Source organism: Rana temporaria, chromosome 9 (genome assembly GCF_905171775.1).
Source record: "Rana temporaria chromosome 9, aRanTem1.1, whole genome shotgun sequence".
NCBI classification, from domain to species: Eukaryota; Metazoa; Chordata; class Amphibia; order Anura; family Ranidae; genus Rana; species Rana temporaria.
This window is the reverse complement of record NC_053497.1, coordinates 51,817,305-51,840,584: the sequence shown is the minus strand read 5'-3', so window position 1 is coordinate 51,840,584 and position 23,280 is coordinate 51,817,305. Positions and strand designations below refer to the sequence as shown.

Sequence of the window (23,280 nt, the reverse complement as noted above, 5' to 3'; positions counted from 1 at the left end):
GATTTCATGAATTTAACCACTTGCCGCCTGCCCACCGCCAAATGACGGAGGGATGGTGCGGCTCTCATTCTGGGTGGACGTCATATGACAGCACACCCAAACAGCCACTGCTGCACGTCCGCTCGCAGCTGCGCCATGTTTCGAGGGCAGAGTGAGACCCCACTCTGACACGACTCTTTATCCATGTGATTGTCTGTGTCCAATGAGAGCCGGTCACATGAAGACCCGGAAGTACCAGTAATCGGCTCTCATTGCCTCACATTGACAGAGAGTGTGGCAAGGAGTGCTGATCAGCAGCATCTCCTCGCAGGGGACAGCAAGAGATATAATCAGGGCCCTGATTTCAATAAAGTGCCAGAAGTGCCAACAATCAGTGCCCACCAGTGCCAGCAATCAGTGCCCACTAGTGCCAGCAATCAGTGCCCATTAGTGATGGTTTTCAGTGCCTATCTGTGCCACCTATCAGTTCTGCCCATCAGTGCCACCCATCAGTGCCACCAATCAATGCCCACCAGTGCCCCCACCAGTGCCACATATCAGTGCCACCTATCAGTGCCCATAAGTGCGACATATTAGTGCCTTCTCATCAGTGACGCCTCATCAGTTCCCATCAGTGCAGCCTCATCGGCGCACATCAGTGAAGGAGAAAAATTACTTATTTACGAAATTTACTGACAGAAACTAAAAAAAAATGATATTTGTTCAAGATTTTCAGGCTTTTTATTTTGTAAAAAATAAAAAACCCAGCTGTGATTAAATATCACCAAAATAAATCTATATTTGTGTGATGAAAATGATAAATATTTCACATGATTACAGTTTTGCATGACTGCGCAATTGTCATTCAAAGTGTGACAGCGCTAAAAAGCTGAAAAAACGTCCTGGGCAGGAAAGGGTTGAAAGTGCCCTGTATTGAAGCACTGAAATGGATTGTATACTGCTACTCAATTAATTGTATTTATTGATATATGAAATGTGTTTTTTTTTTATTTTCTCTTTGGACTATTTCTTTTGCAGCACTGGTGATTTGGACTCACCACCCAGTAGAGTCACTTTAGAAATTATGTATTTTTATTTTACTGCTGTATGAAATTATTCTATTTCTTTAATTGCTTATTTGCACATTTGCTGAGTTCTTTGTGGCACTGGTGATTTGGATTCATCACCCAGAGGAGTTTTCTTACATTTTTATTTTATTAAATTGATGATTCATACATTTTGTTATATGCATATTATTTTACCCTCTGTAGAACTGGTCATTTGGGATCTTTTCACCCAACAGGGTAATTTGGAAAATGTATTCATTGACTCTGGAGATTTCTATTAATATTTGTTTGTTAATGTTTTTGCACATTTACACAAAGGTATGCAACACAAGTAATTGTTGTATTTAATTCATCTAATTGATGGAATTTTGACACATTAGGACACAATCACATTTTACGTTTATTGAATATAATATACAACATACAAGCAATATTATATAAGGATTGGTGATTTAATGTAACATTTTAATATATTCAATTATACGTTTATTCATTACCATTAAGTACTAATTATATTAAAGCAAAGCGCTACATCATAATAATTACATCTTTATTGTATATGTGGGGACACATTGAACACTGTGAGCAGCTGCTTTTAATTCCTATCACTTGATTATTATCTAACAACTTGTTGAAAGTAGTAGCGCATAAGACCTCTTATATACAGGGGGCCCCATGCCACTAAGGGGGCCCATCAGGGTTGCCAGACTCAATAAAACCAGGGACAGTATGTAAAACTCTGTGTTTTTCTTACATCTGCCCCTGATATGTCTGAAACCGACATGCTTTTGATGTGAAAATCCTAAGATTTTAGCTGCCCTGCCTCTGCACTGCCTCCTGGCGTGGTGGCCACCTGTAAGCCTGGGGACACCATAATCTTCTATTGCCCAGGGGCCCCATGAGTTGTCAGTCCGTCCCTGCTTATATATATATATATATATATATATATATATATATATATATATATATAAGAAGTCTTAAGCACACACAACTTCAAAACATTAAACAATATTGGCACTTGCTGAGTTCAGATTCCTCAGTGAGTCCATTTGTTTGACAGACCTAGACTTGCGTATCGACATACTAGATCTGTCAGCAACAAATAAGTCCAAAATTAATTGAGTACATATTCAATAATTGAATGCTGTATAACAAATCCTGTTTATTCTGAATTGTATTATGACATTTGTGTATTTAATGTTCAAGTTCTATGTATGTCTTGCTATTTTGAGTTGTTTATGTACCCTTTCTTTAGCCATTTGGTTGTTAATACCCACAATATTTCTCTATACTCTTGTGTAATATTGTGATAGCTGGGTGCTGTTCCTGTAGGGTCCACTGGGGGGCGCCCTCCTTTGGGCCTGGTGATGTTGGCTGCCACCTGATGTATGGGGCTGACCATCTATTAACTTTTTATGGTGGGTAAAAGTGTTGTTGTTAAGGGAATTGGCACTGCTATCCTGGGTTCCCTCCTACGGTTGGCTCATGTAAAAGGAGTCACCGATCAATTTAATAAGGTGCAGTGTGTAATCGCGTTATCATGTATGTTCACTCCGTGTGTTTTCCAAAAGGGAGACTCTATAAGAAAAAAGTGTGCTAAAAAAATATATATTAGCACACTTTTTTAGCACACTTTTTTCTTATAGAGTCTCCCTTTTGGAAAACACACGGAGTGAACATACATGATAACGCGATTACACACTGCACCTTATTAAAAAGGGAACCCCACAATTGATCGGTGACTCCTTTTACATGAGCCAACCGTAGGAGGGAACCCAACACTATTTATTGAATCACTCATCTGTCTATAAACACATTGTGCCATAGTTGAATACCAGGATAGCAGCGCCAATTCCCTTAACAACAACACTTTTTCACACTGACCCTCGATAGAGGGCACACACAGGGAGGCAGCAGCAATCCCTAGTCTTAGCGCGGACACACTATCTCATTGTTTTTATGGTGGGTGGCTTCTTTAGGCATATGACGTGGAATGGATGTTTTCACCTTTCTCCTTCGGGCAGATCCAAGCATCTCTCTGATCGTCCTATCCCGACTTCCGCCCACCTATGTCTGCATGCATGTGCGGACATCTGCCTCTTCTTTGTGTCAGGGGGCCCTTGACGTGTGACGTCATCCTGCCTCCCATGGGGTGGGGTGCCGCCGCACGCCTGGGACTCGGAGAGCCGACACTATTTAACGGTGTTACTTAAGAAGCTCACATTACCATTGCTCCTTGCTGGCTTAACACGCCGAGTTTTACTTTAAAGGGGTTGTAAAGTTTTAGTTTTTTTCAAAATAGGTTCCTTTATGCTAGTGCGTTGTTGGTTCACTTACCTTTTCCTTCGATTTCCCTTCTAAATGTTTTTTTTTCTTTGTCTGAATTTCTCACTTCCTGTTTCTCTGCTGTGAACACAGTATCTCCCCACAGGGATGTAGTCCCAAGGGAGGAGGCGAGCACGCTGACTAACCCCCAGCCAGAACGGCTCTGATGATGGTGGAAAGCTTACCGAGGAGGAATAGGAAGTGAGAAATTCAGACAAAGAAAAAAACATTTAGAAGGGAAATCGAAGGAAAAGGTAAGTGAACCTACAATGCACTAGCTTAAAGGAACCTTTTTAGAAAAAAAAAAAAAACTTTACAACCCCTTTAATATGTCAGCCTGCTCTCCTCACCCCTACATTTGCTGCCGCCGGTTGGTTTATAAACACAGAGCTATGCCAGTGTTAAAGTGGAAGTAAATATCCATGCATGATTTTTACCTACAGGTAAGCTTATAATAAGGCTTACCTATAGGTACCGTAACTATCTCCTAAACCTGCACCGTTTAGGAGATATTGCTTTAGATGCAGCCGGTGACATCACCCGCGCATATGCTCTGAAGGAACGGCATACTTATGCTATTCCTTCAGTGTCCTGTGCTGTAAATGGATACTCCCGCATGCATGTGTGGGAGTAATGTCATCATGGCTCAAGCCACTCACACAGCTGGAGTTCGTGAACTGTGACTCTGTGACTGGGCAGAGCCGCCATGATGTCACTCCTGTGCATGCACGCGGGAGCCACCGTTTAGCATTAGGGGCCGTTCCTTCAAATTGCATGGGCCAGTGATGTCACTTTTTTTGTATTTTTTAGAATTCAAAGACCCTCTGTTACGGAAGTAGCCGCTTTTTGACCCCGGTAATTATACCTGGGTGTTATTTTGTATGCTCAGTGATGTCACTGGCTGCATGTACAGTAAATATCTCCTAAACAATGCACATTTAAGAGATATTTACACTACCTATAGGTAAGCCTTATTATAGGCTTACCTATAGGTAAAATTTAGTGATGGAAGTTTACTTCCAATTTAAGGTAAAACATCTTTTAACCACTTGGAGCCCCGGCCATTGTAAAATGACGGGCACAAGGTGGCTCTACAATGCCGGGCGGACGTCTATTGATATCCTCAGCTCCTCTGGCTCCTCGTGTCCACCGCGTCACTGTCGGCCAGGTACCCGCGATCGGCCGTTACACAGACAAGGACGTGGATCTGTGTGTGTAAACACAGAGATCCACGTCCTGTCAGGGAGAAGAGACCGATGCTGTATCCCTTGTACATAGGGACACAGATCGGTCACCTCCCCCAGTCAATCCCCTCCCCCCACAGTTAGAATTACTAGTAGGGAACACATTTAACCCCTTATTCGCCCCCTAGTGTTAACCCCTTCCCTGCCAGTCACATTTATACAGTAAGCAGTGCATATTTATAGCACTGATCGCTGTATAAATGTGAATGGTCCCAAAAATGTGTCAAAAGTGTCCGATGTGTCCGCCATAATGTTGCAGTCCCAATAATAATCGCAGATCGCCGCCATTACTAGTAAAAAAAAAAAATAATAAAAAAAATGTCATAATTCTGTCCCCTATTTTGTAGGCACTATAACTTTTGCGCAAACCAATCACTATACGTTTATTGCGATTTGTTTTTTTACCAAAAATATGTAGAAGAATACGTATCAGCCTAAACTAAGATTTTTTTTTTTTTAATTGGGATATATATTATAGCAAAAAGTAAAAAATATTGTGTTTTTTTCAAAATTGTCGCTCTTTTTTTGTTTATAGCGCAAAAAATAAAAACCGCAGCGATGATCAAATACTACCAAAAGAAAGCTCTATTTGTGGGAAAAAAAGGACGTCAATTTTTTTTCGAAGCCATGTCGCACGACCGCGCAATTGTCAGTTAAAGCGCCGCAGTGCCGAAAGCCGAAATTTCGCCTGGGCAGGAAGCGTGCCCAGTAAGCAAGTGGTTAAGTTTAAAACTATTTGAACTTCTGCTGCTGTGTGTAATACAGAGTTGATATGTATTTAGCTTTGATTGCAATATTTCAGGAAATGAAAGAAAGATTATTGTCAATTAATATAAAATGATTTCATAGGTAAGGTTTTTTGTTGCCTTAGATTTGACCTCTGCTCAGAAATAATGGGGTGGATTTACTAAAGGCAAATAGACTGTGAACTTTGGAAGTGCAGTTGCACAAATTTTCCCCAGAACTTGGTGAATGTGCTGAAACTTCACTTTGCAAAGAATACCCAATCAGGTGCAAGACAAATAAAAACAAATGCATTTTTGCTTGCACGTGATTGGATGATGGAAATCAGCAGAGCTTCACCACATTCACTAAGCCCTGGGGAAAATGATTGTAACTGCACTTCCAAAGCACACAGTCTGTTTGTCTTTAGTAAATCCACCCCAATATGTTTTCTTGCAGCTGCTTATCACATTTCTGTATTTAAACTCATTTCTAGCAACTTCCGACACCGACAAAATGTATCGGTTCTTCCTTCTCACATGTTACACAAATTGTATCAAATTTTTTCCTTAATCTATACTTGCAAGGCCTGGATTTTACAGTGCAATCAGAGAGATGAAACGGTGAACGACTTAACACATCTGTGTTGTCTCTAACTTCTTTACAGAGGGCCTTCACTGGCCCAGGAAGTGAAAAGATAAAAGTGTTCCTGTCCTTGCAGTTGAACAAGTTTCTTGACATGATATTATCACAGTCAACAGCCATGGTGTCTGTCAGGTGCACCCTCTGAAATGCATGCCAGTTTTGACATAAGGACTTATGGGTGAGACTCAAAACAACTGCAAAGATCAGGAGAAAAGAGAATTTTGGAAACATTCTGGAAGTCGTGATCTGAAAATGAAGAGCAAAGAAAATAATTATATTCTATATGGCTTTTATAGAACATCAAAATGAAAAATTAAAGCAAAATTCTGCTTACATCTATTCTATGTGAGCTGCTGATATCTAAAAATCTTTCCATCCCTCCCAGAAGTGCCCCCATTCTGTTAAAATTAAGCTAAATTCCTGTGGGAGGATCAGACTTTCATACAGCATCATATTGACAATGGTCTGGCTCTGGAGTCTGGATCCACCCACTTTCCTGTCATCTTGTTTGATTGATGTCTGCTCTCTGCTCGCTCCCAACACCTCACAGAGCATAGCTCCTCCCCTTCCTCCTCCTACCTCCCCCTCCCCCTCCTCTGCAGTCTGTTCGGATCGTCAGAGGAATTCAGCAGAGATATCGGCACTTCAGTGACTAAGGTAGGAGAAGTCACTAATAGCGCTGTATATGTAAATGTCCTCTATATATTACTATCTACCAGAGGGAAAACAATATATTTGTAAAGCAGAATACACATATGGATGTGACAGCACACAGGCATTCCATGCATTACTGGTATAGTAAGATGAAATAAAATCAGAGCTAACATTGTGAATGAATTCTTAAATTGACTATCTGGATTTTTATATGAGACAATGAAACTTTCCATTCACATCTACTTATATTATCATACTGAAGCACAGAGCTCCTCAGACGTGGACAGAGCTTTGCTCCCCCATAATTGGTGTATAGTACCCCTACAGCAATAATGTTTTCTTCATTGTAAATAGATTATTGCAGGATTACAGCCCCTTACATTTGTAATGCTATCTGGGGAAGTATTACAGGGTGTATTCATGCAGCTGCACAAATATACAAGTATTTGGCCGTGTTGATGCGTCCTGGAATGGAGAGGTGTTCCATGCAGTTGCCTGTTGAAATCAATCCTAGGCTGGTTCAGAGTCATCACATGCCGTACAGTGCCATACAGAGCTATCACATGCCGTACAGAGTCATCCCATGCCCTACAGAGTCATCACATGCCGTATTGTGTCATCACATGCCATACAGTGCTATACAGAGCCATCACATGCCGTACAGAGTCATCACATGCCATACAGAGTCATCACATGCCATACAGAGTCATCACATGCTGTACAGTGCCATACAGAGCCATCACATGCCACACAGAGTCATCACATGCCATACAGAGTTATCACATGCCATACAGAGCCATCACATGCCATAAAGAGCCATCACATGCCATACAGAGTCATCACATGCTGCAGTGTCATACTAGGGTGACCACGTGTCCCGGATTGCCCAGGACAGTCCCGCATTCATTCCAGGACAATACAGTGTCCTGGAATGAAACTGACACTGCCACCCCCCGGGCCAATCTAATGCCCCCAAAAAAGGCCGCCACATCACTGCTTTACTCACTGACAGTACTTGTCCTGGCCGGGAATGCCTGGAGGAGCACAATCCCGCCCTCTGCTTGTGATTGGAGAAATCATAAATCCCGCCTCTTGTGTCCAATCACTGTGCTGTGATTTGTTACAGCACAAGCTGATTTTGAGGAAGGGAGGGTGTCCCTGAAATGTGGTCACCCTATGTCATACAGAGCCATCACATGCCATAAAGAGCCATCACATGCCAGACAGTGCCATACAGAGCTATCACATGCCGTACAGAGTCATCACAATGCAGAAAAGTGTCATACAGAGCCATCGCATGCCGTACAGAGTCATCACATGCCAGACAGTGCTATACAGAGCTATCACATGCCGTACAGAGCGACACTAAGCACCAGGCAGCCTCTGGGACAGCGCGGATGACACCATTACTAATGCTGGTTTACACTGCTTGTTTGTGAGTGTTTCCATCGCTTTTAAATGGAATAAATGTCCTAATTGCTACACTTAGAAGGCGCTGCTTATGTTTTTGTTTTTTCCATGTTCAGAGTTTCTTCTAGCTCTAGGCTGGCAGCCTTTTTCAGATAAGCACACTTAATATCCTTACATGGACATTTTGTTACGGACTTGATTAATTACCCTCTTTATTGTACCCACTCATGTCCCCAGTTTCTATAGCCTTATCCAGAGTGTGCCAAATTAACCCATTGTTTTCATATTATCACTTTCATGAACACCCTCTCATTAGGGTTGCCACCTGTCCGGGATTCACCTGGACAGTTTGAGTTTTGAATCATGTGTTCCGGTTTCAGACACAATATTCAGACAGGCAGTGGTGTATTTAGGTTTTGTGCTGCCCTAGGCCTGACTAAACTCGTGCAACCCCTAATTTAAATATGATCCACCCCTTCCTGTCAAGGTCACACCCCTTCCTGTTTAAGACCTACCCTGAAATTTTTCAGTGGGGACACTGGTTCTGAGGGCCTTGGGGGGGAATTCCCTTAATCTGCAGAGATTTCCTCTCACTTCCTGTTTGGCTATGGGGCAGGAAATAAAGGGAAATGAACGGATGGCAAAAAAAATTTGACAGGGACTATAACCATCCCTTACTCAATCCAAAATGAAATACAATTAAGATTCCTTAATATGTACAACTGACACAAGCAAATGATTGCAGAAGAGTCCTACTACCTACCTGCCAGGTATAGGTGAACATGTCAGTGTCCCTTGTGTCTTCACCATCCCTATCATACCGGCAGCAGTGCGGCCGCTTTATGGGGGCGCCAGACAGATTTGTCTTGCGGCCCAGTCCACCTCATAAGACTGGGCTACACTAAAAGTGTAGCACAAGCCACCGGGGCCTCTTTTCATGCTGCCCCCCTGCAAAGCGCTGTCCTAGGCCTGGGCCTTGTTGGCCTAGGCCAGTGCTTCTCAAATAGTGGGGCGTGCCCCCCAGGGGGGGCCCGAGGCTCCATAAAGGGGGGCTCGTTCCGGACCGCGGCGATCGCGCCATTTAGTATCCGCTTCTGTCCCCAGCCTCCTCCGCTAGTTAGAGGAGCGGACGGTGGGAGGCGGGACATTTTTGAACTGGGGGACGGGACCAGAGAGGTAGCAGCCTGTCATGTTGGACGGCAGGTGATTGGCTGCTAGGAGGCGGTCCTAGCAGCCAATCACCAGTTCGCCAAAAAGTCTCCCCGCCCCGCCCAGTGCTGCTGCGGCTTCACTTGACGAATGTCCCGCCTCCTGCTCTCCGCGCTGAAAAGTTACAGGTAGGAGTGGAGAGGGAGGAAGGGAGAAAAAATATATGGAAATGTTAAGGACGAGGAGTGGGGGCTGTGCTGTGGGGGGGAAAAGGGGGGTTATGTGATGGGGGAGACTGTGTGCAGGATATGTGATGGGGGTCATGTAAAGGGGGCAATACTTTGTGGGGGGGGGTATGTGATGGGGTCATGTAAAGGGGGCAATACTGTGTGGGGGGATATGTGATGGGGCAATACTGTGTGTGGGGGGATATGTGATGGGGCAATACTGTGTGTGGGGGGATATGTGAAGAAGGGCAATACTGTGTGTGGGGGGATATGTGAAGAAGGGCAATACTGTGTGTGGGGGGATATGTGAAGAAGGGCAATACTGTGTGTGGGGGGATATGTGAAGAAGGGCAATACTGTGTGGGGGGATATGTGGATACAGTGTTATGCAGAGGTGTACTTATAACAATTTTATAGACAAATGATACTATTTACAGTCGCACGGGGGGCGCGAAATGTTTTCTTCTTCCTAGGGGGGGTATGACAGAAAATAATTGAGAAGCACTGGCCTAGGCCAAGATACAGAGTTGCAGACAGGAATGTGGCTCAGAACAGGGCCCCATAGGAGGGTGAGGGGGCACTATGCATCCTACATTACTATTCTCTTTGGACACCCAAAGGTGTCCCAGGTGTATGCTAAAAATATAAATATTTTTGCTGTGCGCCGCTAAAGTGTTCGGGTTTGACTTGAAGAATAAGTGGCAACCCTACCTCTCCCCCAGTCCCTGTCAACTCTTCTCTATCTTTTTATTTATTTCTAGCTACAGTGGAACCTTAGATTACAAGCATAATCCGTTCCAGGAGAATGCTTGTTATCCAAAGCACTCGCATATCAAAGCGAGTTTCCCCACAGAAGTCAATGGAAATGAAAATAATTGGTTCCACATTGACTTCTATGGCATGCAATACCGCATTTGGCCAGAGCTGGGGGGGCGCCGGAGAGCCTCGGAAATACTCAGGGACAGCTCGGCTGAACTCGGGAACGGAGTATTTCCTAATGGCTCCGATCGGCTCTGGCGCTCCCGCACCTCTGGCCAAATGCGGTACTGCACACCGCAGAGGCTTGAATCCTGCTCGTATTGCGAGACAACACTCACAAACCGAGTCAGGATTTAAAAAAAAAAATGCTCGTATTGCAAAACGCTTGTTAACCTCGTTACTCGCAATCCGGGGTTTCACTGTATATCTAACTCTCTACATTGTCCTGAACTGCCTCCACCCACTAACTCACTCACTGCCCAGGAGATCACCAATCACTTAAAAAATAGGATTGATATAATTTGCAATTCAATCTCCACTGTACAGGCCACTGGGGACAAGCTAGGTGAATGAATACATGGAAATAGAGGAATGTTCAGCCATGACACTACAATCTGCAGCCACATCATGAGATCCCATCACTACACGGGCAAACAACACAGGGAATAGATCTACACGAATACCTAGCTAAAACAACAAAAACATTTGCACATGTACAATTTGAGCATCACCTATGTACAATTTTGTGCAATTTTGAGGCCTATTTAGTATCTATTTAGTAGACATAATCTCACTTTATAAATTACAAAAAACAATTGAGGATTATATTGTGTATGTGTGCACTAAAATACATATTAATGTATTTTTCTTATACAAAACATAGGTTTGATAAACAGTTATACAAATATTTTGTTACAAAATATTTGCAACTACCACCTTTTTATTTTACATGTTCTCTGCTCTAGCAAGTATATACTATTTTGGGTTTTCATCAATACACAAATGCGCACGTTAGCATGTGTGTAATTAAGGAAAACAAAATAAAGTGGTTCGGGCAATTTAAGGACATTTAAGAAAATATCGTTTTCATAAACAGATGAGCAGATATTTAGCTGGATTCAGGTACATTGCCGCATCTTTGCGGTGGCGTAGCGTATCGTATTTACACTACGCCACCGTAAGTTAGCTAGGCAAGTACTGTATCCACAAAGTACTTGCCTGCTAAGTTACGGCGGCGTAGCGTAAATGGGGCCGGCGTAAGCGCGCCTAATTCAAATTAGGCTGAGGGGGCATGTTTTATGCTAATGGAGGGTGACCTGACGTGCATGCGCCGTCCGTGTACATGTCCCAGTGTGCATTGCGGCAAAGTACGCCGCAAGGACGTATTGGTTTCGACGTGGACGTAAATTACGTCCAGCCCTATTCACGGACGACTTACGCAAACGATGTAAAATTTTCAAATTTCGACGCGGGAACGACGGCCATACTTAACATTACTAGTCCAGCTATTTGATGGAATAACTTTACGCCTAAAAATGCCTTACGTAAACGGCGTATCTTTACTGCGACGGGCGCATGTATGTTCGTGAATAGGCGTATCTAGTGATTTACATATTCTACGCCGAACGCAATGGAAGCGCCACCTAGCGGACAGCCTAAATATTGCACCCTAAGATACGACGGCTCAAGCCGTCGTATCTTAGATAGGTTTAAGTGTATCTCAGTTTGAGAATACACTTAAACTTAGGTCGGCGCAGATTCCAAGTTAGGTCGGCGTATCTACTGATATGCCGGCCTAACTCTCTCTGAATCCACCTAATTGTGTAAAATAAAAGTTTGCACCTACCACCTTTTTATTGTATACAGGGAGTGCAGAATTATTAGGCAAGTTGTATTTTTGAGGATTCATTTTATTATTGAACAACAACCATGTTCTCAATGAACCCAAAAAACTCATTAATATCAAAGCTGAATATTTTTGGAAGTAGTTTTTAGTTTGTTTTTAGTTTTAGCTATTTTAGGGGGATATCTGTGTGTGCAGGTGACTATTACTGTGCATAATTATTAGGCAACTTAACAAAAAAAAATATATACCCATTTCAATTATTTATTTTTACCAGTGAAACCAATATAACATCTCAACATTCACAAATATACATTTCTGACATTCAAAAACAAAACAAAAACAAATCAGTGACCAATATAGCCACCTTTCTTTGCAAGGACACTCAAAAGCCTGCCATCCATGGATTCTGTCAGTGTTTTGATCTGTTCACAATCAACATTGCGTGCAGCAGCAACCACAGCCTCCCAGACACTGTTCAGAGAGGTGTACTGTTTTCCCTCCTTGTAAATCTCACATTTGATGATGGACCACAGGTTCTCAATGGGGTTCAGATCAGGTGAACAAGGAGGCCATGTCATTAGTTTTTCTTCTTTTATACCCTTTCTTGCCAGCCACGCTGTGGAGTACTTGGACGCGTGTGATGGAGCATTGTCCTGCATGAAAATCATGTTTTTCTTGAAGGATGCAGACTTCTTCCTGTACCACTGCTTGAAGAAGGTGTCTTCCAGAAACTGGCAGTAGGACTGGGAGTTGAGCTTGACTCCATCCTCAACCCGAAAAGGCCCCACAAGCTCATCTTTGATGATACCAGCCCAAACCAGTACTCCACCTCCACCTTGCTGGCGTCTGAGTCGGACTGGAGCTCTCTGCCCTTTACCAATCCAGCCACGGGCCCATCCATCTGGCCCATCAAGACTCACTCTCATTTCATCAGTCCATAAAACCTTAGAAAAATCATTCTTGAGATATTTCTAGGCCCAGTCTTGACGTTTCAACTTGTGTGTCTTGTTCAGTGGTGGTCGTTTTTCAGCCTTTCTTACCTTGGCCATGTCTCTGAGTATTGCACACCTTGTGCTTTTGGGCACTCCAGTGATGTTGCAGCTCTGAAATATGGCCAAACTGGTGGCAAGTGGCATCTTGGCAGCTGCACGCTTGACTTTTCTCAGTTCATGGGCAGTTATTTTGCGCCTTGGTTTTTCCACACGCTTCTTGCGACCCTGTTGACTATTGAATGAAACGCTTGATTGTTCAATGATCACGCTTCAGAAGCTTTGCAATTTTAAGAGTGCTGCATCCCTCTGCAAGATATCTCACTATTTTTGACTTTTCTGAGCCTGTCAAGTCCTTCTTTTGACCCATTTTGCCAAAGGAAAGGAAGTTGACTAATAATTATGCACACCTGATATAGAGTGTTGATGTCATTAGACCACACACCTTCTCATTACAGAGATGCACATCACCTAATATGCTTAATTGGTAGTAGGCTTTCGAGCCTATACAGCTTGGAGTGAGACAACATGCATAAAGAGGATGATGTGGTCAAAATACTAATTTGCCTAATAATTCTGCACTCCCTGTAGGTTCTCTGCCTTTAGCAAATTATATACTATTTTGGATTTATTCTTCAGGCCAAAAATCTGAAGCTCCATGCCCCCTATTAGACAGTTTTCACGTGTAGGGTTTCCACGTGAAAATGTGACTTCTTGTTCTGATGACAGCAATGTATTTTTAGATTTCTTATCATTTTCTTTCCCTAAAAATGGCCTTCGGGAAAAATAGTGAATCTGCATAGACAGCAATAAAAACTTGACAGGGGTTCTAATGATTCCCTCCTCTATTTAAATTAAAATATATATATTTTTTGTCTATATATATATATATATATATATATATATATATATATATATATATATATGCATTAACTCATTCCCGACTGGAAATGTTCAATAAATATGGCAGTCCTGTGCAGGGCCGCTGATAGGGGGAGACAACCAGCCTTCCTGTATAGGGCCCAAGCAAACAGGGGGGCCCAGAGAGCAGAGGGAATCATTGTGGTCGGATAGAGGGGCAATTAAAGAATTACTTCCCCCACACCGATACCCCTCCCTGTTCTGCCTGCTTCTGGTCCTCCTCAGTGCCCCCCATCACTGTGCTGCCCCCCACGGCCCTGCTGGCTTACCTGTCTCGTAAAAAAGAACAAATTGTAAAATAAAATACATTTTAATACATTTTAACATTTTTTTAAAAATGATATAAAACAAAGTTTAAAGATTTTTAAAAACTATTTTAAAAGGGACTAATTCACTGTTATGTTTGTGTCCGCTAATAATGATTTTAGTGTATTTTTTTGTGAAAATATTGTTTTGATATATTTTGGACGGGGGCCTGGGGGGCCATGTCAGGTAGGCTATTTCTAACGGCAGCCCTGGTCCTGTGAGAAGAAGAAGAGAGATCAGGACTGCTGTAGATGGGCACATCGCTGGATTGAGAGAGGACTCTCTCTTTCAATGATTCCCAATAACAAGTCCCTCTAAAGCCTCGTACACACAATCAGTCCATCCGATGAGAACGGTCTGAAGGACCGTTGTCATCGGTTAACTGACGAAGTTGACTGATGGTCCCTCGATAAAATTTCTCAAGTTGATTATGGGCCAGATTCACAGAAAAAGTACGCCGAAGTATCTGCTGATACTCCGGCGTACTTTCAAATTTGCCGCGTCGTATCTTTATTTGTAATTCACAAACAAAGATACGACGGCTTTTGGCTAAGATCCGACAGGCATACGGCTTTGTACGCATTCGGATCTTAGGTGTAATTTTCCGGCGGCCGCTGGGTGGAGTTTGCGTCGTTTTCCAGTGTCGGGTATGCCAATTAGCTGTTTACGGGCAATCCGCGAAGGTACGCGCGTTCGTCGCATTCTCTTACGTCGTCGCTAGTCGTTTTTCCCCGTCGCAAACATAAGCCTGCTTTTTCATGGCTTACATTTAGAACAGCCATGTTAAAGTATGGCCCTCGTTCCCGCGTCAATTTTTTATTTTATTTATTTTTGCGTAAGTCGTCCGGGAATACGAAACGACGTAACGCACGTCGCCGTTCAAAAAATACATCGGGGCGCCGTAATTTCGCACAAAGCACGGCGGGAAATTTTCACACAGAGGATGCGCAGAACGTTCGGCGCGGGAGCGCGCCTAATTTAAATGGTACACGCCCCATTTGAATTAGGCGGGCTTGCGCCGGACGGCTTTACGTTACACCGCCGTAAGTTTACACGCAAGTGCTTGGTGAATCAGGCATTTGCGCTGAAAACTTGCGGCGGTGTAACATAAAAACGTTACGTTACGCCGCCGCAGATCTCTGTGAATCTGGCCCTATGTATCTACCTGTGAGGTCTGTATAAGATCCAAACATAAAAGAAGACCACCTTATGGATTACTCATGTCTCTACCAATTCCTACAAAACCCTGGGAAGCATTATCTTTGGATTTCATTGTGGAATTGCCTCCTTATAATGGATATAACACCATCATGGTAACGGTTGATATGCTGACTAAAATGGCTCATTTTGTCCCTCTCAAGAAACTGCCTTCTTCCAAAGAAACAGCGCAAACCTTAATGGATCATGTTATCAAGCTACACGGAGTCCCTTCACGTCTAATTTCAGACAGAGGTTCCCAGTTTATCTCAGATGTTTCTGTACTCATCTTCAGGATAACTGGTCTACCCTTCTTCCTCTCGCGGAATTCTCTTATAACAATTCAACTAGTTTATCTACTAGTTATTCTCCTTTTTATGCAAATTATAGGTTCCATCCCAAGATTCTACCAGAGTCTTCATCATTTTCAAATGTTCCTTCAACGAATGACTAATGGTCTACCCTTTCATCTGTTTTACAAGTTTTGAAACAAAACCTCAAAAAGGCACAAGATCGCCAAAAAGTCTACTATGATCTTAGGCATAGACCCGCACCTTCCTATAAAGTAGGAGATCAAGTATGGCTTTCTACAAAAAACCTATGTTTACATTTACCGGCGAGAAAACTCGCCAAACAGTTTCTTGGTCCATTTCCAATTTCTAAGGTTATTAATCAAAATACTATGCAACTCTCGCTCTCTCCAAACTCATAATCCATCCATCATTTCATGTGTCTCTTCTCAAACCCTATCGGCCTAACCAGTTCCCTGGTAGGAATCCTCCTCCTGCACCACCTGTCTTAGTTAACGGTGAAGAACATTATGAGGTTGAAGATATTCTAGACTCTAGAAAAAGAAGAGGACATCTACAATATTTAATCAGATGGAAGGATTATGGTGTACAAGAAGATTCTTGGGAAGATTCAGAGGAAGTGCATGCACCTGAATAATGTAGTCAATTTCATGCTACATATCCTCATAAACCTTCACCCACTTAAGACCCCCAGAGGGTATCTCCTAAGAGCGGGGTACTGTAACAGGCGCCGTTGCGCCACCTCTCCCCTCTAAACTTCTGGTGCTTTCAGCGCTGTAGTGCGTTCCATGTTGGAGCGCATGCGGCGCTCGTGCGATGACGTCATTGCCCGGCGCCGTGATGCGTTCCAGCTTAGAACGCGGAAGTGTGCCGTATCACGGCTCTTACCTGATCAATGCCGATGCACTACACCTGCCTGGGAGCTGTTTCCAGCCTATATAGGCATTTACAGGAAACCAAATCCTTGTTCTATTATTGTCAGCCATAGCCTGTCAGCCGTAGCCTGTCATCAGTAGCCTGTCAGCCCTTGTGCAGCCTTGCTACCCATGCCGCTTTTCTAGCTCCCTATGCTGCAACACCACTCCAGGAAACAACTACTCCTTTGCTGCAACACCGCTCCAGGAAACAACTACTCCTTTGCTGCCAACGCCTCCACTACAATATAGCCTTGCAGGGAACAACCTTCAGGCCTTTGGCAAACACCTTGCATCACGGATACTCTATCTCCTACATAAGAAGCTACAAACGGATAAGTAACCATTGTATCACTTGTAGTCCTATAGAAGATCTACTGCTAGTGTTCAATTACTACAATTGTGTTACTAAATATGCCGTCTGCTCATCAACATATTATTTAGGAGATATTACTGTGCTAAAGCCTGCTTTCTAAAACAGTACCTTAAGGCTCAGCTACTTTTAAAAAACCGATGCAATATTTATCTCATGTATGCATCTACAATTACCTGACCTATATTGCAACTATACTTACCTCAGCTATATTGCCTCTCTCATGCAATTACTATTACGTCTACAGGAATTACTTCATGTATGCAACCATACTTACCTAAGCTATCTTATTACACATACGCAAGTGCTATTACCTTGGTGATAATATGTGTGAGATACAAACTTGACATAAGTACAAATGCCTTATAGGCCTCGTCCTAATTGTTCGAACATGTTCGCTCTAACTTTTCTTGGCTAAGGCTTGATGCTATCTTATAGCATCTCCCTTAGTAACCTAATATATCCCTATATGCTGAAGTTGATATGATGTAGAGTACCTCCAAACTCCTGTTGCTAGGAGCGACGCCTGGGGTCCTTTACTGATAATCACTTGCATATAGTGGTGTATTGGAATATTGTCCTTGAATTAAATGATCTTTGTTAAACGCTAAGCTCTGGTTGCATGTTGTAATGCTTCCATCCTTAGTAGATCAACGCCTTTCTTTATGTGACAGAAATATGATGTAGAGACCCCCCAAACTCCTGTTGCTAGGAGTGACGCCTGGGGCCAATACTGAGTTGTTGCATAAAAAAGCGCATTGAAGTCCTTGCTAACCGCAGTTGTGGTTCACTCTATTCACCAGTGATGTTACACTCTCCTGCTCTGCTCCTCCACGCTCATTGGAGTGCTGAGCTGTAGAGGGGCACACAAACATGAGCTTTATAAAGTCAAGATAGAGACATCCAGGTTATTTATAGTGAACTAAAGGTAAAAAACAAAAAGTAAAAAGCAAAACTGGATTAGCAGGACTGGGTACTAAAAACTGGATTGGGTAACCAAACCCATTTATGCTCAGATCCAGGGGTGATCTTCTAAAAATTATCCATTTAGTTACGGTATATATTATATGAAAACTGAAATAGTAATTAACAAAAATAAAAAAATTATAAAAAATCCCCCCCAAAAATATAAAAAATCGAAAAGGATTACTGTTGGTTTTCCACCATTGCCTTACATAACAAAATCCCCTTGTTTGAGCCAATAATAAAATTCTATTCATCATTGAAACTCGCAGAATAACTTATGGCTGGAGAGAATATATGTACACACAAGATAATAACACATAATTATATACTAGAACCATTATCAGCACATGTAATAAATTTGAATGCATAAAGGATTACAAAATAAAAACAAGTAAAAAACAACTCACCGGGCCTTTATATATGAGAGAAATTATTTATAACTATTTCTTTCCGATGGAAAACAATTTGGTTAAATGATGAGTACCTAAAAAATAATAATCAAAAACATCCTAATTGGTATTGCAAACCAGAACAGGAAATATGTTTCAACTATAAATAAAATAAAAATAAAAAATAAGAATGAAACGTTACATCAAAAAATGAAAACTACAAAAAGAAAAGAAAAAGAAACAAAAAAAAAAAATGAGGATTACTGTTGTTTTTTTTATAATTGTCTTACATAAAAAAAAACTCTTTGTGAGTCAAAAATAAAATACTATTCATCATTGAAGCTTGCAGAAAAACTTATGGCTGGAGAGAATATATGTACACACAAGATAATAATAAATAATAATATACTAGAACTATTATCAGTACATGTAATAAATTTGAATGCGTAAAGGATTACAAAATAAAAACAAGTAAAAAACAACTCACCAGGCCTTTATATATGAGAGAAATTATTTATAACTATTGCTTCAGATGGAAAACAACTTGGACAAACGATGAGTAACTAAAAAATAATAGGCAAAAACATCATAAGTGGTCTGGAAAACCAGAACAGGAAATATGTTTCCGCTATAAATAACACCAAAATAAGATAAAAAAGTAAAAAATTGAAAAGAGAAAACTATACAAACCAACGTTACACTATATTATTTACCTTTAAGAAAAAGGAGCACATGTGTGCTAACTAAACCCCTGTATTTAATGCAAACTGTTAGACAGGATAATTGGGATAATTTGGTTGGTAGCGTATTGGCTGGCGAGTTGAGCTGGGAATTTTATTTGGTTTTGTTTTGCATGCCATGCCCTTCCATGTGCTCCTTGCTGTGAAGGCCAGTTATAGATGGGGGTGGCCGGTTGTTTGTTACTGATGTAATATTGGTAAGGGGACACACTGGACACCTTGGCTGCCATTGTGCAATGTCCAGTGTGCCCCTGTGCCTTTAAGGAGGACTGGGCTACCTGCAGGCTCACCTTCACTCTAGCTATCCATTAGAATGCATGTGCTACCACTGTGGAGACTTTCTTAAATTTAAAGGAGTTAGGACTGCAGAAATATTGGGGTGCCTTGGAGTGGCTCTGCAGCTTATGCATGCATTTGCAAATGTGCTCTAACTAAACCTCTGTTTTTAACGCAAACTGTTAGACAGCATAATTCGGTCGGTAGCAGATTGGCTGATGAGTTGAGCTGGGAATTTTCTTTAGTTTTGTTTTGTTTGTGTGGTTGTGGCGGTCTGGGGACTTTTCGGGAATCTGGAAACCTCCTTTAACAAGGGGACCCCCGTATTCCACCGCCTCCTATGTGAATGAGAATGGGGAACATAGTACCCCTACCCATTCACCAAAAAAAAGTGTCTAAAAGAAATAAAAACACGCACATTTTTTGACAATTCCTTTATTAAAAATAAAAAAATAATGCCTCCCGATGTAGATTCATTGTCAATTACAACGCCGCTACAACCGCCGGACCCAAAAAAAAAAAACGCTTGTCCCGCAACAAAGGCTAACCATCTACTGCAGGCTCTGCCATTTGACAGTTCTTATATAGGTAAGGGGCAGGGACACCTGGGGACGTCATCTGGTGGCACAAAGGAAAAGCGGTGCCACCAGGTGAAGTAGCCAGGTGTCTTCGTCCCTTACCCATATAAGAACTGTCAAACGGCAGAGCCTGCAGTAGGTGGTTAGCCTTCGTTGCGGGACAATCGTTTTTTTCCGGGTACGGCGGTGACTGTAGTGTTGTAATTGAAGATGGATCTACATTGAGGGACACAACCACAGCCCAGGGTTATCGAGAAGAGGCCCTTGTCACCATTAACATGTTGAGGACATGTGGCTTGGTATGGTACCGGGCGCTTGCTTGCTGTAAGGGTCTGGTATGTTTTTTTTTTTTTTACATTTTGGCATGGGGTTCCCCTTAAATTCAACACCAGACCTGCATGGTATTTCCGGCAATGGTATAGTATTGCCTGCAATTTAAATGTCATATTTTTTTTATAAATGTCAATATTTGTGGTACATGGTACAGATGTACTACTTTAAAGGCAGACTAAGGGGACCCCTAGGGACTATATTTAAAGTAATTTTTCATTTTTATTGTTTTACTTTAAGCATCATTAAAATGATTGCTCCTTTAAAAACAATGTTTTTAAGATTTTTTTGTATTGATAGTATTAAAAATAAAAAAAACAGTAAAAGAAAACCATATAGGGCAACTTGCTGTCACCTTGGGGGGTATGTGGTAACACAGAATGGAGCTCCAGAGGAGTCTGTAGAAAAAGGGTTATACTATGGAGAACTCTCATTTAATAATGATGGTGTGAACCAAGTAAGAGCGAGGTATCCAGTGAGGGGAAAAACTTGGTGAAGGTGGTGACAGAAGACAAAGATATGCCATTAAGGGCCACAGAGCCATAACCAGATAAGTGAATACATTTTCCCCTGCACCATGCGCCTCTGGATTGTACTTGCACCCTGGACCAAAAGTTGACAGTCAGCCCCTGGCAAGAGTGTCCCCCTTGCCCTCCCACTGAGCACCAGTGCTCCCTTTGTTCCCCCACAGAGCACCAGTGCCCCCTTGTCCCCCAACTAAGCACCAGTACCCCCTTTTGTCCCCCACAGAGCATCAGAGCCCCCTTGGTGCTCCACAGAGCACCAGTGCCCTCTTGTCCCCCACTGAGCACCAGTGCCCCTTTTGTCCCCTTATTAAGCACCAATGCTCTCTTTATCCCCCACTGAGCACCATTACCCCCCTTGTCCCCATACTGAGCACCAATGCTCTCTGTCCCCCCACTGAGCACCAGTAATCCCATCTTCCCCAGTAAGCACCAGTGCCCTCATATCCACCCTCCACTGAGCACCAGTGCCCTCCCTTGCCCTCTCACTGAGCACCAGTGCCCCCCTTTCCTCCTCACTGAGCACCAGTGTCCCCTTTTGTCCCCCCACTGAGCACCAGTGTCCCCTAGTCCCCCAATGAGCACCAGTGCCCCCCTTGCTCTAAACTGAGCACCAGTGCACCCATTGCCCCCCACTGATCACCAGTGCTCCCCTTGCCCCCCCCACTGAGCAACAATGCTACCCTTGTCCCTACACTGAGCACCAGTGTCCCCTTTTGTCCCCCCACTGAGCACCAGTGTCCCCTAGTCCCCCACTGAGCACCAGTGCCCCCCTTGCTCTCCACTGAGCACCAGTGCACCCATTGCCCCCCACTGAGCACCAGTGCTCTCTTTGTCCTCCTACTGAGCACCAGTTCCCCCTTCTTTCCACTTAATAACCCTGCAGGTTCAAGCTGAACAGTCTGTGAAATAACGTTTCTAAATCGCTTATGCCAAATGTATTTGCAGTGTAATTTGTGTTAATCACGTTATTCTTTGCAAGAGTTGTTGGGCTACTGCACTTTAAAAGACCTGTATAGTTTATAAATACAGTCTACCGTTTAAATAAAAACGTTTTAATAATGAACACTCCCTTTTGGCCATGTTTCTGTCCCTATGATACATTTTCCTGTATATACAATATTTAAAAATTGTACAATAAGTTAACAATATGCTATTTGAAATAAATGCTCTGCCCCAATTAAATTCTCTGCCTACAGCTGCTTTTTCGAAGCACAGCAAAAAGTGTTCTGGCTTGCTGGTGCTCAGGGCCCAGGATGGGGGTGGGATAGACTCAGGCACCGGCTCTTTGCTGCAGAGATGATGCAGCCTCAAACTTCTCTGCTAATATTATTGTAAAACATTATAAAAAGAAATAATAATTAATAAAAAATACTGACACCGTCCATTGCCCTACAGACACCAACCTCTGTTGTACTGACAGCATCCTCTTGGGGGGCTGAACTGAGTCTTTGCCCCAGGTGAAAGGATGTCTAGCTTCGCCACTGCTATGGGGTGTCATAATGCACACCCCTGCTTCTAGCAATTACAGTGGTCAGACATGAGTAAGTAGAAACTATTATATATTAAAACGTATCTCACCTGTGGATTCAATTCAATAGACTCTGTGTCTTTCTTGTCTTCTGCTGCGTTGAGCTATGATCCTTGCAGACAGAATTCTCCTTTATATACTCCTGTGTTACATCCGGTAGGGCAGCATTTCCCCAAGTTTTTTAACACCTCATGTAAAGTGTAAGGGAGAGAGAGATAAAGATGCTACAAAAATGGGGACTTGTAACAAATGTAAAGTATGTGTTATCTAAATTTGGCTGCAGAAGTGGTAATACTACATTCACACCTAAATGTCATTTTTTTAGTGTTTGCACGCATGTTTATGAGCATTTCTGCACAGTGTTTTTAAAGCATTTTTGAGCTTTAACGTTTTTTAATTAGCCTATAGAGAAAAATATCATCTGTTTCATAATTTGTTGCTATGTTTTCAGCATTTTCATCCACTTTTATTTATTTATTTATTTATTATCATTTGGTATTATTATTATTTTTAACTTTTTTTGTAAGGGGTTAAGGGTTAGGGGTTAAATATTAGGGGTAAGGAACAGAAAAAGAGGGTTGTGGGACTTTATATGAGGCGTGGGTGTGTTGTTTGAAAAAGTTGGGAAGTCAAGACGTGGATTATATGTCATGATCCTTGCAAGGAAATCTCTGTAGCCGTATGAGACTGCTGGGTAATCAAACCAATAAGTAAAATAACAGTAGTAAACATGAAATATGTGTATTGTGTATCATATTAAATGGTACACAGATCATGCAAACAAAGGCATAATTGAAATAATAGTAGTTACAATAACATATTTAATAATTCATCTTGGATATACATGATTAATAAAGCAGTCACAATCAATAAATGGACATACAGATATGATAAACATAAATATCCT

At 42.2% G+C, this 23,280-nt stretch overlaps 1 long non-coding RNA gene across 1 annotated transcript; it reads right to left on the bottom strand.

The window, feature by feature from the left end:
* Positions 1–6,003: 6,003 nt before the first annotated feature.
* On the bottom strand, positions 6,004–22,592 carry LOC120913483. The gene is made up of 4 exons (XR_005743522.1): positions 22,424–22,592; positions 18,882–18,957; positions 18,413–18,489; positions 6,004–6,229 (listed from the first exon to the last, which is right to left on the bottom strand). It is a non-coding gene; the product is annotated as an uncharacterized LOC120913483 (long non-coding RNA).
* Between the last annotated feature and the right edge of the window lie 688 nt (positions 22,593–23,280).